This window comes from Bos javanicus, chromosome 25 (genome assembly GCF_032452875.1).
Source record: "Bos javanicus breed banteng chromosome 25, ARS-OSU_banteng_1.0, whole genome shotgun sequence".
Taxonomy (NCBI): Eukaryota; Metazoa; Chordata; class Mammalia; order Artiodactyla; family Bovidae; genus Bos; species Bos javanicus.
The window spans coordinates 14,251,193-14,257,192 of record NC_083892.1 but is presented as its reverse complement, the minus strand read 5'-3'; the positions used below and the strand labels follow the sequence as shown (position 1 = coordinate 14,257,192).

General features: G+C 48.3%; 1 protein-coding gene across 3 annotated transcripts in view; it reads left to right on the top strand.

Moving 5' to 3' along the window:
• The first annotated feature begins 904 nt into the window (after positions 1–904).
• MYH11 (myosin heavy chain 11) overlaps positions 905–6,000 on the top strand; it is a 127,914-nt gene continuing 122,818 nt past the window's right edge. Inside the window, exon 1 of one of the 3 annotated variants that reach the window (XM_061401201.1) lies at positions 905–1,530. The gene's annotated coding sequence lies outside the window, so the exon portion shown is untranslated. The remainder of the gene's footprint in view (positions 1,531–6,000) is intronic. The other 2 variants (XM_061401203.1, XM_061401200.1) reach the window with 2 other exon arrangements.

The window sequence follows — 6,000 nt, the reverse complement described above, 5'->3', positions numbered from 1 at the left end:
GATGCCGCCCCCCCAACCCCCGCAGGGCGCCGGGAGGCCGCTCGGCACCATATTTAGTCAGGGGGAGCGGGCAGCCCCGAGCTGGTATGCAGCGCTGGGAATTCCTGCAGGAAGGAGCCTGCGCCTGCCCTTTTTGGGTTGTCTCCCGCCCAGCGCCCCCCGCCGCCCGCCGCTCCCGCCCGGGGTGGGAGGACCGGCCGGGAACCTAGGAGTCCGGCCGGGCGGGGAGCGGGGCGCCCAGCTGCCCGTGGGTCCCCGGGCTGGCGCAGGGCCAGCCCAACGCTGCGGCTTCCTTTTATGGCCTGTGTGCGTGCGTGTGACAGGAGAGAGATGGGGGGAGAAAGGGAGGGCGATCTGGAGCCAGAGACACAGGGACCAGAGACAGAGAGAGACAGAGAGACAGTAAGAGACAGCCCTGGGAACAGTGACGGAGACACAGAATGAAAGAAAGGCAGAACAAGACAGACAAACGGTGACGGAGAGACCCGGTGTCAGACACACAGAAGGGGGTGGTGCGGACACAGAGGGTAAGGGAGTGGTACTGAGAGGGACAGAGACAGGGAGAAAGCTTTCAGGCAGCTTCATTTGCAAGAATTTCTTGGGGCGGGGAGGGGCAAGAGAAGGGAGCTTTCAAAGAGCAGGGAGGCACCCACATTCTCCTTGGATCCTGACATGCACCTTGCAAATTACATAATTACCACACACACACTTCAGCTTCAAAAACGGAGGCTCAGAGAGGGGAAGTGACTTGCCTGAGGTCACACAGCCAGCGAATGGTACATCCAGTGCCTGAAGTCACAACAATTGGGTCTTTTTTTTTTTTTTTTTTTTTGCTTGTGGGTGGAAGTGGCGATGCCAAGTTGGGAAAAGTAAAAACTTCCCCTTGCTGCACAATTCCCAGCAGAGTTGGGGGCTCTTGCCTTGTACTTTGCAAAGTTCAGAAAATCCCCTTTCCCTGCCCGTCTCGCAGCATAGCCAGCCCCTTTCCAGGCAGTAGGGACGACAAAACTGGGGAGCGGGGAAAGGTGTCAACTCGGACCCCCACAGCTCCTCCCCTGCGAAAGAAGCGGTTAAAGCCTGCGCGGCTGGAACTGACTCAAGGAAGAAATTCTCAAGCATCCCCTAGAGACGCCGAGTGCTCTCCACCCGTTTCTCTAGGGACCCGGAGTCTCCGCGACTGTCCGAGAGCCGGGGTTAGAAATCCCCGAACGCCCCTGCCCACTGCGCCCTTCCCAGGGGCCCCCACCCGGTGCGCCCCTTTACGGGCGTCGCGGCAGGAGCGCGCGAGGCCTGGACCAGAGCGGCGTTTTTCGGGCCCTGCAGGGGGCGCTGCGGAGGGAGCAGCGCGGGACCCATCCCCACCCCGCCCTCCTCGGCTGCCTCCCCTTTCCCACCCGCGGGCAGCTCCGGATCTATAAAAAGAGGCGTCCCGGGCGACCGCGGAGATTTGGACGCCCCTGCCTGGGAGGTGTACCAGATCTGAGCTCTCCGTCAAGTTTCTACTCCGCTCTGCCCCCCAGTTGGAGATCTGTAAGTATGTGGTCCTGCGGGGGACGAAGTTGAGTCTGGGGTTACAGGATCCTGCAGGGCATCCTATAGGGGCTGGAGAGCCATGAGGCGCATCTGTTGCCATCCTCTTAAGGACCACTGGGGAGGGGCTGAGGGGTCACAATTTTCATTTCTCTTTGCCCCGTCATCCTAGATTTTCCCCAAAGCAGCATCTCCCAAGGTAGCCAATGAGAAGTACTCCCTTGGGGGTACTTACTAAAGATAATGCCTGGGCCCATCTCCGGTTACTTTAGAATCTTTAGAAAAACTGTACTCTATGTGTATAAGTCCCAGATGATTCTTGTTATGAGGAGACTCTGCAAGATACGCTGCCTTGGAAATATCAAAGATCCAGCTTCCACTGAAAAGTCATTTCCTATCTCACAGGCAGGCAAGGTGTGGCTCCAGGTGGAGTTGGAAGCATCAGTTTAAAAAACCGTGGGCAGAAGGGGAAGTGTTTTCCCCCAGTCTAGAGCAGCAGTCCCAACCTTTTTGGCATCCCCATGGAAGACAATTTTTGATGGACCAGGGTAGGGGGATGGTTTCAGGATGATTCAATCACATTAAATTTATTGTGCTCTTTATTTCTATTATAATTACACCAGCTCCACCTCAGATCATCAGGCATTAGATGCTGGAGGTTGGGGGACCCCTGCTCTAGAGGGTGCGCTGCTGATAAGCCTTGAGTGATACTCTGATCATGAACCATTTATTATAGCTTGGTATTCTTCCAGACACACACACCGCCCCCTCACTCCAAATTTTTAAAAATCTCATCCAGGTTGACCCCAGGGGGCTCAAATACTGAGATGCCAAAGCCCGCACTTGCTTACAGAGGCTGCAAGTGTGTTAGGTAAGATGGGGCTGGGCTTTCCTGCAGAACACCCATGTTGCTCTCATGTCCCTCCAAGTGGGCAAAGTGAGAGAAAGTGGCTGCCACCTGTTGTCTGTTCTCTGTCTGCACTGAGAGCTGATGGGGATTTGGCTGCCTGAGGAAAGGCACCATTCAAAACCGCACTCATCAAGAAGTAAAAGCAATTATTGAGAAACCCCGAGAAAGGGAGCATTTAGTACAGTATTAAGAATGAATAGATTAAATTGCAAACTGACCATTATATACAGAGAAGGAGCTTGCAGAAGCTGAGCTGAAAGTCATGAGATAGCAGTGGGTGAAACTGGACATTGAAGACCCATGGAAGTGCAGTTTCCTTGGTGCTTTCCCATTGAGATAAACTACCATTGACGGAGTGCTTATGTGCCAGGCACTGTAGCAGTGTTTGACTTCATTGACCTCATTTAATCATTGCAACATTTTAAGGGAGGCATTGTGATGCCTGTTTAGTATACAAGATAACTGACGCTCAGAGAGTTTAAGTAATTTGCCCAATGTCACACAGCTTACAAGTGGTGGATCTCATTCCTGCCAATTCTATACCCCTGACCCCACCAACATTTTCCTTTACCATGAACAAAAACTTTGTTGGAATCAGGTTTCTGATGGGACCAGATGGGACCCGTAGGGCAAGTGTTTATCATCTCTTTGAAGAAAATATAAACTGACCTTTTGCAAATTTAAAATAAAATGCACTGTTTGTCCCCTGGCGGTGTGGTCGTCTAGTTGACTAGATTAGATGGGCTGCCATCCCCAGAGTCCAAAAGGTGAACTAGCTGGGCCTTCCTTGAGAAGCTTCTAGGGCTGGTAAACACCGTGTATTTTATTATCATGTCTGAAATAGACATGTTATTCCGTACAAGGTATTTGTTATGGATTTGTTATCGTTACTTTTCTGTGTGAGGGCTGAGATTGAGGCAAACATGCCCATTTATGGTAGCGTTTTCCATGAGGCCGTCCCCAGCCCCCTCGCAAATTAGCCCTGTATTGCGGCTTTGTTGGTGCTGCCTCTGGGGATTTCTCTGCCCTTGTCCTTTCCGTTTGGGAACAAGTTGGGGAGTCCGGAGAGGAAGACATTTGGGAGAAGAGGGGGATTACCTTCTCCTGCTCTCTTTTGTTTTGAAATTTTATTTTTGGGGTGGGAAAGTGGTCTTCTCCTTTCCTCAGCATATTGAATCCAAACAGGTGAATTTTATGCTGTAGGCACAACCATGTAACTCTGAACTCAGATACACATTAGATTTTTCTGGCAAACCACATCCAATTTTAAATTCACCAGAATCCAAGAATGTCACAAGCAAATGTAGAAATCATCCATGTTGTCCTTCCCAAACCTCAGTTTTCCCATCTGTAAAATGGGGCTAATGAGACTGGCTAACATCTGGTGAGTGCTTTTGCTGGGATACCGTGCTGAATCTGTTATAGGCATCTTGTACTAAGTCTTCACAACAGCTCTTTGGAGCGGATGCTATTATTATTGGTCCTGTTTCACAAATGTGGAGATGGAATAACTTGCTCAAGATAGCTTGACTAGCCAATGAGGAAGACAAGATTTTACAAAACAAGCTCTTTCAAGACTTCAGTGCCTATGGAATTGCCCTACTGGGAGGATTCAAAGGGATCATGCATACGAAAGATTTAGCATAGTGCTTGGCCCCTGGTGAACTTCCGTGGATGGTTGTTTATATATGGCCAGAGACCTCAAGGATTTTGCTCAGTGTTGCCCAGCAGGTACTTGGCAGAACCAGGAAACCCATGGTGTAGTCTTTCCATAAAAGAGAAACTTGCCCTTAAATTTCTTTTCTTGCCATCTCTTTTCATAAACTCAGTTCCTATTTGGGTAAAGGTGGTGATTAGAATCTTCTGCACTAATATAGATACATTTCCTTGCCTGTGTCAGGAACATGACCAGGTATATTGGCCCAGGTATTTTGTGATTTGTGTAGGATCTCTATGGTGTCCTTGAAGAGCTCAGCTGTGAGTGGGAGGAGCCTGTCTGTGAGTGGGAGTCACCTTCCAAGGTGACTCCTTTGATCCCTGGGGTCTCTTCCTTTCACTCTGACCATTGAATGTATTTAACCATGGCCACAATGTGGGAGAAAGGCTAAGTCTGCAAAAGGCTACGTAGGAATTTGAAGGAACTTTTTGTTTTGCTTTGTTGGAGAATAGTTGACTTTGAAGGAAATTTTGTAAGGGGTCAGATGATAAAGAAGCTAGCGTTGCCTCCTGTCCTGCAGAGGAAGTCAGGTGTCTCTGAACCACATCAGTGATTCAGAGGTTAAAGAGGAATGGTCCTCACCAAAGTCCCTAAGAAAGGGCCATGGGCTTTCCTCTTGTTCACCTGTACAGGCTTGAACTTCCCCTCTGCTGGTGAGGCAGGCAGCAAATGATACAGAATCTCGTAAGAGTTCTGTATCCCTCAGAGTCTGAGACCACTGGGGGTGGTTATAACCCTTCCCTGGTCTCCAGGTAGAATGCCTCTCCAGGTAGAATTCCTGACCTTCTTACTCCTTCCCCGCCTCTCCACTCTTCCCCAACTTTAGATAAAACCGTTGTTAATGTATTCTTGAGCATCTTTTCAAAACTTTCCTATGTCAAATCTTCCTTTTTTACACAAATATTGTTGGCTTTGTAAATTAGCTGTTTTTTCACTTAATTGCATATTTTTAACTTTCTATATCAGCATATTGTGGTGTTTTAAAATCACCTGCGTAATATTCTATTACATGGAAGTATAGCATCTAATCAAGGAGTCAGGGAAAGACTCTGATGCGGGGAAAGATTGAAGGTAAAAGGAGAAGGGGGCGAAAGAGAATGAGATGGTTAGATAGCATCACTGACTTAAAGGACATAAATTTGAGCAAACTCCAGGAGATAGTGAAGGACAGGGAAGCCTGGCATGCTGCAGTCTATGGGGTTGGAAAAAGTTGGACATGACTTAGTGACTGAATAACAAAATAGCATCTTACTACAACAACCTCTTATTGAAATTTACCAGCTTCACTCCACATATAAACAGGGCTTCAGGGACCATCTTTGTGTATCTATTTATATCTAATTATATGAGTTTATCTGCAGGATAAATTCCCAGCAATGCAATTTGCTAAGTTAGAGAGCATGCACATTTTAAATGGATAGATATTGCTAAACAGTCCTCTAAAGACATTGTCGATTTAAATTTCTAATAGACACATAGGAGACTACATGTATTTTAAGCTATGCTAAGCCAGAGTTGCAAGAAACAAGACACAGTGGGGCTTTTAGGACCGGAAATGACCAGTTCTGTCTATCCTCAAAGCATCCTCCGTGGGATTCACCAGACCTCTTGCTGACCAAGTTCTCTTGGTAGGGAGGAAAAATTAATTTAGCTTTGATAATTGTAAGAACTTCCTTCTGGAGGTACTTTTAAAACAGTATACAGATGGGTTAGGCAGATGTCATAAAGGCGTGCAGCTATGGCAAAGCCTCACAAGGGCAAGTCCGTGCAAGGAAGCCAAGCAAGGAGGAGACTTCCTGCTTGGATCAGGTGTCAGATCTGGGTTCTAATCTTGGCTCCAACT